The sequence below is a fragment of the Larus michahellis genome, chromosome 5, assembly GCF_964199755.1.
Source record: "Larus michahellis chromosome 5, bLarMic1.1, whole genome shotgun sequence".
NCBI classification, from domain to species: domain Eukaryota; kingdom Metazoa; phylum Chordata; class Aves; order Charadriiformes; family Laridae; genus Larus; species Larus michahellis.
Genome location: NC_133900.1, coordinates 28,552,951 through 28,563,952, shown reverse-complemented (window position 1 = coordinate 28,563,952; position 11,002 = coordinate 28,552,951). Strand labels below are relative to the sequence as shown.

Here is an 11,002-nt window from a genome sequence, read left to right as displayed (position 1 = left end):
GTATTCAAATACAGCAGCTATAAAAAGTTCCAGTAGAGCTAATAGTATCTGAATCTTGTTAATTTGGTTTATGATACACAAAAAAAATCACACAGAAGTATTTTGGTAAAAAGAAAGTACAAGATATTTAAAACGAGCTTTCCCACACCTGTTTGTAATGTTTGCGTGCACTCTGCCCTGTATAAACCACAAACTTTCTTGCTTGTGTAACCATAAATGGTTTTTTTTCACATTTGGGATGGTGTTTTCAAATTTTCAAATCCTTCAACTTCAGTAAACCACTTGTTGAACCTTACTCACTTACTGCCTCCATGAAGTTCAGAGGTAGATCAGACCAACTTCAATTTCTGAGGAAATTGGGTTTGATATTCTGGTTTTGGGAAACCTTGTGGAGATGAACCAAAGCCACAAATGTCAGCTCACATCTAATTCCCCCAAAGTTCAAAGAGATTCTGATCTGCTGCCGAGAACCTGTCTGCTCAAAATTCAGGCTGGTCTTTTATTCGTATCACACCCCATAAATGTAAGTCACAGCAGCAATTTCAATGTACTTACGTTATGTGTAATTGGTTCCTAAAGCCGCCTGCCACTGGAAACAAGCATATTAAATTCAGACTTACAAAATTCTTAATGTCCAGTCCCTGTTTTGGTGGTGGTTTTTTTTTGTTTTGTTTCTCTCCTAGAAGCAGTTGATGTTGGTTTCCTTTCCAGTATAGTTAATAAAGAAAAAACATCTTTAAAAGTCCATGTCATTAAGATGTCAGGAAATCTATAAGAGGCATCTCTTCTTGTAGACCAGATTTAAGAAGAATTAAAACTGAAACCTTCATAATGACTCTCTAAGTCTCTGAGTAGTTAAAAAAAAAAAAAAAAAAAGAAAAAAAAAAAGAAAAAAGAGAGAGTGAAGGGGAGAATTGTTTTTTTTTCAGATGTCAGTATGAAAACTAACATTTTTTTGCAGCACTGTGTGGAATACTGTAGTTATATTTAAAAAAAAAAATCAAGTAGCGGAGGACATTAAAACTACCAGAAAACCTTATCAGAATAAATGTTCTACATGTTTTGTAAAAGATGTATTAATCTCATCTCACAGGAGCTGTCACTGTTACAACTAACCCCGGAGCTGTAAAACGAGCTGTAAAACGGATTTGATTCCAGAATATTACAAGTTCTGTCATTATAGGTAAGATTAACAACGTGGCCTGATGGAGGTCTACTGCTCTTAGTGATGCAAGGATGTCTAGGACAAGAAACAGCTTTGTAATTATAGCTGTCTTAGTGGTAACAAAAGGGCAAAAGGGAGCACATTGAAATAATTATGGATAATAGAGAGATGAATGCTCTGAGCAAGGTAGTAGTAAAATAATTTAATGGGGACAGGTTATGGAAAGGGTTATGTCCAAAGTAAGTTAGCGGTTTTAATGCTGGAATAAAGTTGTAATGTATTTTTCCATGGCCAAACAATAAGCTAGAGCATTGCATGATCAGTGAGATTTCTCTTCAGAGCTTTTAGCAGGATTATTGTACAGGCTCCTGTATATTTTCTCTTGTCATCTATGCCTTTGGGATGGAAACACCAACGTACTCGCATGTGCAGACAATGGGAAGTGCATCACATGGTGGGACTTTGGGACAAATGTTATTTTCTGCCCAGTTTCTTTGCAGGCTGAAGCCTAGTTTTGGGTATATTGCACGTATGATGCTTCCTGGCATTTGAATTGGTTTTACATAGATCAAATTCTTCAGTATTAGTAATTTATTTTTGTAGGTCTACTATGGAGAAAGTCTTTCTAGGTCTACTATGACTAAGTGAGTACATAGCTCTTCCTTCATTTACAGTGGTGTAAATTGGGAATGCAGGTCTGGAAAAGTGTTTAGGCAGTTGGCAAATGGGGGGCTAATTAAGCAGACACTGTATTCCCAGCCTTGAACCGGCACCCCCAAAACATGTGGTAACTTTGCCTTTGATTTCAGCAGCAGCAAGGACATCACTTTACTGGTTCTTGGTGGGCATTGTGATGGATCACAGGGACATCAGTTGGGGCATGGGAACTACCTCTGTTAAACAGTAGCCTCCATAACATATGTTGGGTTCCCCAAATCCACAAGTCTGCTTCCAGTTATGTACCTGTGCAGTCCGTTGACTGCCACAGGTGTGTTCAGCACTGTCGCAAGAAAGCACTCTGAAATTGGGACGTAACGTATCAGGATGCTTTCAAGTGCCAGCCTCCATTCAGCCGCTCATGGGAAGGACCAGGACAGGGAGGGAGGGCTCCAGGGTGAAATGGTTTTGGGAGGAAAGAGGCAGTGAGATGTTGGATTGGCCATGCCATGGAGGAAGCAAAGGGAACATGAACTACGCAAGGTAAAGAACGGGATCAAGAACCAGAGGCAGAGGATTTGAGAACTGGGTTTTGTATGGGTTTGCACTGGGGAAAGAACAAAGCTGCAAACCAATAGAAAGTGTATAATATACTTTTTTCCCCCCTATACCGAGTGGTTGTAAAGTACAAGCCAAAATTCATAGTCTGAGTTGTCATTGCATTTCTTTAACCTTATTTCTTCAGCTCCTGTTAGGAAATCCCGTTACAAACGATATGACAAGAGACCAGAGAACGATGCAACTTCGAAATCTACTATTAATTAAACAGTGCTACAACTTAATGAAGCTTGTGGATGTTTTGCCAAAGTTTAAATTTCTCATTTGCACTATACCAGAAAGCTAAGGAGGAGTAGGATGAAATACGGAACACTATATTATCTGCGCTTCACCATACGTATGACATTCATATGTTAGGCTTTTTCCTCTAATTGCATTTTTGCTTCTTCCTTCAGAAACAAAAATGCCTTGATAAAATGAAACTGATCCTTAAGAAACAGCATTTTCCTAAGAAATACAGTGTTCTTTTCCTCTTGCTGGCTTGCATTCATCTGGGGTTAGGTCATTGTGGTTGGTGTGATAATTTGGTTCATTTGTCTCCATGCACTTGCATACTTACACATAAGTTATGACTGCGGAAGCCACAAGTGTGTGGTGGGATGGAAAAATGTATTAGCCTTAAGTCTGCCAGGATCAGGTCCAATGATGTAGTTTCATTTTGCTTTTGAAGATGAAGAGGCAATAGTAGATGTGAGAACATAGACATATTTCCACTCTAAAATGCACAGATCGTAACAGGGAATCCTGGAGAAAGGTTCCTCTGAGACAAGTCTACAGGTCATGGCTCTGTGAAAGTGGAATTATTATCTAAGCAGCTGGTATTGCCTCAAGACACAGTAGGGTTTCCTGAATATAGGACAGATCGAGGCCCCATTGGTTTCAGTGGCCTTTGTCCCTGGCTTCCATGAGTCTGGGTTAGACTTTAAGCAGGGAGTTCATTAATACAGGAAGTCTGTATTACTTTAAAATTAGTCCTTAGGAGATCAACTTTGATTTTGATTTTTCCTTAAACCAGCCAACACTACAAATATTTGGGAAAACACAGGAATGTCAGGAGTGAAATAGAGCAAGAAAAGACAATGGTAGACACAAAAATCTACAGCTGGAGAGAAAGGATGATTTTTCTCATGCGTGTTGTTTTATGACAAAGGACCAGAGAAAGAGAATATTGGGCTGAATCTGTATCTTAAAGCAGTGACTATTGGGAACAGTTAATAACATTTTTGCTGTCACTTGTTTCTGCAGTCCATTCAGCTTGGTGTCTAGTAACAGGGCTATGATCTCTAAGAGCTTGCAGTCATTACGTCTGAGTTCAGCTTCCCAATCTGTACTGGTGTTAACAGGGATCACGAAGCTTAGGAGCTGAGGCAGCATTTTAGAAATAAAGGAGTGTCAGATTGCTGAGTGCATCGCTTGCCAGTTCTCAACAGTAAGTTGTTATGTTTTTAATTGTCAGCTGTGACTCCACTGGTGCTGGTGGTTCATCATGGCACTGGAATTAGGATGGACCACAAGTTCAGTCATATCTGCTGATCTGACAGACCCAAGAACAGAAAGAAAATGTGACATCTGAATACCAAGAAAACATGAGAATTAAGGAGAAACCTAGGAATTCTTCGTGTATAGTGTATAAATATGTAGGATTAATTTCTGTAGTGAAATAACTCCTTCTGTGTTCTCAGGTTCATAATTCTTTATGCTAGTGTAAATAATCTGCATTAATAGATTGTGGGTTGGTTTGTTTGTTTGTGGGGAAGAATATTTCTTTTTAGGCACAAGAAATGCATCATGTGTCCTGACGTGAGATGCGGATGAAAGACAGGAGAATAAAATTCAGTTAAATTCAAATACCACAGTCAGATTACTAACTACTGCCAGGTCCCTTCATCACACGAGAAGCTCCAACAAGTATTAGTATGCACCAAGGGTTTTTCTGATATAGTGAAAACACTGATGCTGCCCTGCTGTGGTAATTTACACACAGTATATGGTGTAATGGACTTTGATTATGTATACACCTAATTCCCTTCCTGTGATGGACTGTGATCTGATCTACATTCATAATCCTTTTGTAATGCAGTGTGTTGTTGCTGAAGGTTAATTGATAGCAATTGACTAATAAGGTATTTTGTTATTGGAAACAGGTGGCACTCATTTGGAATGAAGACAGTACAGAAGAATTTGAAAACAGCGAAGCAAAGATATGGTTTATGGTTTATAATTGGAGGTACATGATTTAAATTGTATGCTCAGATACAGCTTGTTATTGTGAGGAGGGACAGGACATCTTCAGCAATCTAGATGGCTTGGTTTTTCCTGCAGACCTTTTCAAGGCACAGGTTGTGTAAAGGACAATATTGTCTGAGAAAGAAACGCCACCAGTGACCACAGAAATACAGAAAAGTGGTGGGGACTAACTTAAATTGATATTAAAGAAATGAATGAGCCTAAGGTATGTATGAATGACATCAATTAACCGTTCTGTTTCTTTCTTTCCCTGCTACCCTGTCAGTATGTTGTGTATGCAAATTGTAGTACTACCAGAAAAGAAAAGTCTGTCTCCGTATGTCCAATAAACATTCTCGGTCTGACTCTTGGATTGCTGTAGACCAAGCTAGCGCTGAGGTTTGAAACAACCCTATCTAAAACACAATGAACACATAATTGTATCTTATCACCCTCAGAATCAGTGTCTTAACCCTCTGCTTAATGTTTTAAGCTGTGAGGTTTATTTTAGAATCAGGTGCGCAATTAGTCTGAGCGCGTGATTATTGTAGCAAAGCGATTTCTGTGTGCTGGCCAAATTACTTTAAACCCTTAGTGCTTTTATCATTGGATTAGTGTTTGGTGTTGAATAATTATATGGATATACTTCTCTTTTTGATATCATGCCCTCAAACTCCTTAGATTTTTGTTTTTGTGATACTTTGTATCTTTGACTATACTTAATGTATACTGTTTAGATGACTTTAATTTCGTCAGTAATTCCTTAATTAAACATTGACACAAACTTCAGTATTACACATATGCTTATGAGTTATTAATTCATATTTTGTGACTATAAGCAACTTTTGATTTATAAACCCAAATAATAGTAATTTGAATAATTTAAAATCATAATCCTAATTACTACAGTCAAGAGACCGTGTCTCTATACAAGGCAAAAGATACAAATTAAAGAAGGGAGACCAGTAGAATACTATTTTTACATTTGTGAGCTTTTTGTGACGACTCCAGAGGACCTCACAGGATTGCTTCTTGAAAATATTCTCTGTGAAACATTTTAAAGCTTCAGTGTCAGCACTTATAGTTTTCTGTGTAACACGCAAGGTCTGACTTTTATAGGAAAGTAATCAGCCACTCTTCAGCTGTAGCCCAAAGATGGACATTTGTGTTGGAAACAATTTTGGGTTTACATGCTGGAAAAGAAGTAGCTAAAATCACTAGGGATCAGTATCTATGCGTAGGCACGCAACGCAGGCTGGCTGAGACTCTTACGAGAGTGCTCTGGGGAGATGGGAGTTTAATGTGGAAGATTGTGGTACTGCTGCTTCTCATCTCACCCCGTCGCTGGCAAAGGATTTCCAAAGGCTGCTGTGCCTTTGCTAGCACCAGCATGGTCTTCCCCAGCCTGGAGTAGAGATACGGGAAACACAAAAGCAATCACATCACAAATAGAGATCCCTTAAATATATTATGCATGGGCTAATTAAACTGTGACCCGGAATTAACGTATGGAGGACTGGAGTATATCACATACCGTATACTATCCACGAGTGGTACACAAGGGCAAATATTACTAGAGTAGCACCATGTTAATCTTATTAATTCATACCTTGTTTAACTAAGGAAGGGCCTCTGCTCCAGAAGCGGGTGCAGTTCCATCAAAAATGCATGTGCATATGCAGTAAAGTATCTTACGGTCACTGGGATATTAAAACTTTGACAGTTCATATTTATGTTTCTTTTAACATCATTGGCATCTGAGCAATTGATATTTAAGGCTTTATTAATGGGACAATTAAAACACCCCCTGGTTGGGGAACCAGGAATAAGATTTAGAGTTCTCTACAGGAAAACGTGCAGCCCTCTTGTACAACAGGTAACATTATTGTAATGCTCTTGCTGTTGTTCCAAAGGGATTTTGGCTAGGATCCGACCTGGAGCGGTGGTCAGGACATACCATGCTAGTGCTGACCCCATTGTACCTGTGCAGTTCCTGCAAGCTCAGAACTTTGATCTGTCTGCACAGAGAGACCCTCATCTGGAAGGGCATATCATTTTTCTCCCAACAGACCAGGATGTCGGGGTGCAGGAAGTTTGTGCATAGGAAAAGCCAGGTGACCGTATGTTTGTCTACTTGCCGCTGACCTGCTCTCTGCAGACGCCCCAGAAACCCTCTTTGGGAGGAGCTGCGCCAGTGCTGCAGCTCTGACTGAAACCGATTCCTCTCCGGTAGGTGGGTAGCTGCACTGACATTTAGATGATTTGGTTCTGGATAACTTGGCCTTATCTCATACATTCTAGACTGCCTGACATTATTTTTTATTGCAAGCATTGCTTCCATCATTATTTTTTTTTTCCGGATTTTCTGTTGCAAGAAATATCTGTAATACTCAAAGACTTTTCAAAGCAGAAATTTGCAAACAAACTCTGAATGGTTCCTAACACCGTGGGCCTCTGTAAGTAACTGAACACCTAATCACTCCAAATAAAACTAATTGCTATTAAGCAATACTATATTGAAACATCACACCGTCATAAATTGATATGTAAACTTTGGTAGTGCCAACAACAGCTGCTTTATTAGAGTTATTGTGACCATCTATCAAGGCTCAATATCTAAACCCTCTTCGTGGATCATTTTTCCCTGGTCAATCCAATCAAAAATCTCTGTCCTAGCATTCAGCAAGTGCTTTGTTTGTTTGTTTGTTTGTTTTTATTTAAAAACTAGGAGCATTTTAATTTCTTTTCCACATTTCCAGATTTCTTTAGGAAAGTGCTTTAAGGGTAGGCTTTTTCAAGAGGTCTCTGGCTTTCCTGGTTCAGATGGGGTAGCCAAAATGAGCAAACAGCATCTTATTAAACTATTGATTAGTTCTAACTCTAGAAAAAACAGACGTGCTGCAGTGAAAATTTAAACTTGTTTTGAAACACAGAAAAGTTGGAAGATTCTGAGTGACAAGTCTGATATCTCAATTTGTTGCTGCTGCATATTTGTTAAAGCCTGGCATCTGATAGAAAGACCTTACCTGGTGCCCTGAGGTTGTGGTGTGGGTTCAGCCCCCGTTTGTCTTCAATCTGCTTCAATCATGCCTGCCTCTGGTGCTTTCATTGCTCAGATCCCTCTGTGTAAATTTTAAAGTTTCTGATATTCTTTGCCTCACTTCTCAGGCCTCTTAAGCACACCTGGCCATTTGGGGTTTTTTAATATTTCTTATCTTTTGTGCAGCAAAGATTACAGATGATACCTTGTCCTTTTTTTTGACTGTACTGCAACTTTTTTCTTACTTGTAACAGAGACATCATGAAAAAGAAAGTTCCCTGCTTCTGACATTGCTTAGAAACTCCCTGAGAGAGGTATGGGTGACTCTGTTTCAGGTCAATTTATTCAAATCCTCCATTAGAACTTCATTTTCATAACATACTTATGCGATTTCTAACTTGTAGCTGCAGTGGAGGTTGCTGCTGGTGAGCACAATGACTTTGGGCAAATTTATCACGGAAATTAATTGTGGATCTACCTAATTTGAATTATGTGACCTGGAAATGGCGTCCATCCACACTTTATTAACAAACTCTGCATGAGCCCTGAATTGCTTTGGCTTTCTTCGCTGCTGTTCTGGTGTAAATCAAATAAATAAGCATCGCAAAGTGGGAGCTACTGTTGCAGGGTCTGCACTGACTTGGCCACATAAAGTCAAATATGTGAGCTGTGAACTGGGACCACTGTGCCTACTGCGCTGACTGTGTCGTGATGCTGAAGGAGGTCTTGCCGCCTTCATCTCCTCCTTCAGTTTGTTTGACGGCCTCCCAAACTGGTCGGTTTGTTTGTTTGTTTGTTTGTTTTCGCTTCTTAGCACTGTGCTTCTTCTAGCGAGGTAAATAACAGGGAGGCCTACGATAAATTTCACACATCTCCAGCGTGATTGCGGAGGCCTGTGGTCAATTCTCCATCTTAAGGTATTTATTGGCACTTATTCTTGGGTAAACCAGATTTTGCTCTTAAGTGTCATCATAACCTTTCCTCCAAAACAACAACCTCACTTTCTACCCATATTGTTTCTGGTCTGTGAGAACATCCAGCTCCTTGGAAGTTGGTTTGAAAACTTGTAGTATTTTGGTGTATTTTTTAACCTATTTGTGTTTAAAGCTGTTGTGTGCCATACTATTGCCTCGTTTCTGTCCTAGACGCTTCGAGTCTGTTAGGAACTTTTGTAAAGAGAGAAATTGCGGTGGAGGACGTTGGTTTAGGCAATTAAAACTCGTCATTTCATAAGATCAGTGGATTCTGAGGTATAGTTTTTCCAAGGTATTTTCAGGGGGCTTACAGGGTAACGTTGAGATAATGATGGTTGAAAAAATGTAGTTGTCAAGAATTGCAGATATGCCTGACTCCTCTCATGTTATTAGGAGATTCTTTCTTTTTATCTCTTCTCTTTTTTTTTACCCATCTTCCCCCCTGAAATATTTTTATCCAATGAATGCCCAAACATGTAATTTTAGATTGTGGGCTTTTGGTATGTGACCATGCACTGGTGGTAGGGTTTCTGTATAATGACTTGATAAACCTGTCAGGATTGTACTAGCAATGCATAATAAATGTGGTTATTATAGAAGATATCCCTTTTCCAACAGTGGCTCTTGGATCTTTAGCAGGTTAGGAATCTTAATTCTTCTGTAATTCTCTTTCTGTCTTTTCTCCTCACCTTTTCTCTTCCTCTTGATTGATTAAGGACTTCAGTAGATTGTAGTATCATATCTTTCAGAATTTGGGTAGGAAAAAACACTGGTAGTAGATGAGTAGTTTATTGTATATCTTGATTTTATTTCTATTTTTTATAGAATTCAATTATTTAAACTATGCATGTTGTGAGCTTCTCAGAATGCAGTTCATTAAGCTAAAATGCCTGTTAATTAATCCAGTTTGTTCTTATATTACATCGCATACTCCAAAGCACCATCCCAAACCTATACCTCCCCCTTCAGCCGCTGTTGTTTCCCGGAGGAAACGCAATGCTGTAGAAGACTTTTGGAAGCTGCTCGTGCATTCTTCCAAATGTCTCTAATGATGTGGCGGCGGGGGGGGCGGGGCGGGTAGAAAGCCACAAGCCGTTTACGCCAAAGACCTTCAATAACACAAGAGCATGCATTTCCTGAAAGCCTCTGCTACAGTAATCTTCTAAAGAGGATTATGCATTTTAAACAGCCAATTAGGTGCGATTAGGAAGAAAACCACGAACCATCCCGATGACGGGAGAGAAGGAATGCAAGCAAACTGACAGCTGTTCAATGGAAGAACAGAGCACCATAAATGGTCAAGAAGTTACAAGCAAAGGGAGGAGAACAGGCCTGTAAAGGGAGAGGAAGAAATGAGTGGTTTAAGGTCACCGGTAGCAGAACCTTGCTAACCTGGGTCCCAGACCAGGGCATTAAGTCTCCTGCCTTCTTTGAAATCACATGCCTGCTTTGCAGGCAGAAAGGAATTATTTACTACTGAGAGCTATGGGAAAGTTCTAAGTAACACATGAGCAATCACAAAATACATACTTTTAAACAGCTTTCTGCCTCTTCAACTATGACTTTTGTGCTGTTTCTCTTGTTTCCATTTTGCAGCTCTATGGAAGTTGTGAAATACTATGCCAAGAGAGCAAAATTTTGCATCTCCCACTTCTTCCCTTTATCACTATTCAGCAACCCACATACAAACTGAGATCCTTTCATGAATTTTATAGCTATCACCTACCATTTGAACATGCAAATGGGAACCTGTAAGCCCATTTATCAAATACAACTTGAAGTTTTGATGTTAAAAGGCAAGTTTTCTGTATTTTTATGATTAATTTCTGGATAGAGAACACAGCTGAAACTATATCTATGCATAGCTTCAGATGCTCCTTTCAATAATTTAACTGAGTATCTAAAGAATGGCACAACTTTGTCAATGAAATATTTTCAGTCTTTTTAATACTGTCTGAGAAGCAGCATGTGGTGTTTGTGTTTGATTTTGTTTGGTTCTTTCTTCTTTTTTTATGGAAACTGATTTGAGGTTGGGATAGAGGCATAGTTCTTCTTGTTGCTTGCCTGCTCTGAAAGCAGGGGAGATGCTGTCTTTCAGTGTGTCTCTGAGACCTTGGCTGTTTCAGCTACGTATGCAATATCTCTGTTCTGTGATATTGCTACTAACCTTATTTTCTCTTTTGAGTACAAATAAAAACCCCCAAACCTTTGATTTCAGATTTGCACAGAAGTTCATGATCTGGTCCTGATATGTAATCTCTTAGAATCAGGTTTCTGCTGGAAGCCAGGGTCCAGACCTGCTTCTTTTGCAACTTGCTTTGG

At 39.3% G+C, this 11,002-nt stretch overlaps 1 long non-coding RNA gene across 1 annotated transcript in view; it reads left to right on the top strand.

Moving 5' to 3' along the window:
- The window catches only part of LOC141744073 (uncharacterized), a 37,365-nt gene extending 31,918 nt beyond the window's left edge, over window positions 1-5,447 (top strand). The window contains exons 10-11 of the long non-coding RNA XR_012587331.1: window positions 1,094-1,183; window positions 4,585-5,447. This is a non-coding gene — a long non-coding RNA (uncharacterized LOC141744073). The remainder of the gene's footprint in view (window positions 1-1,093; window positions 1,184-4,584) is intronic.
- Window positions 5,448-11,002: the final 5,555 nt, after the last annotated feature.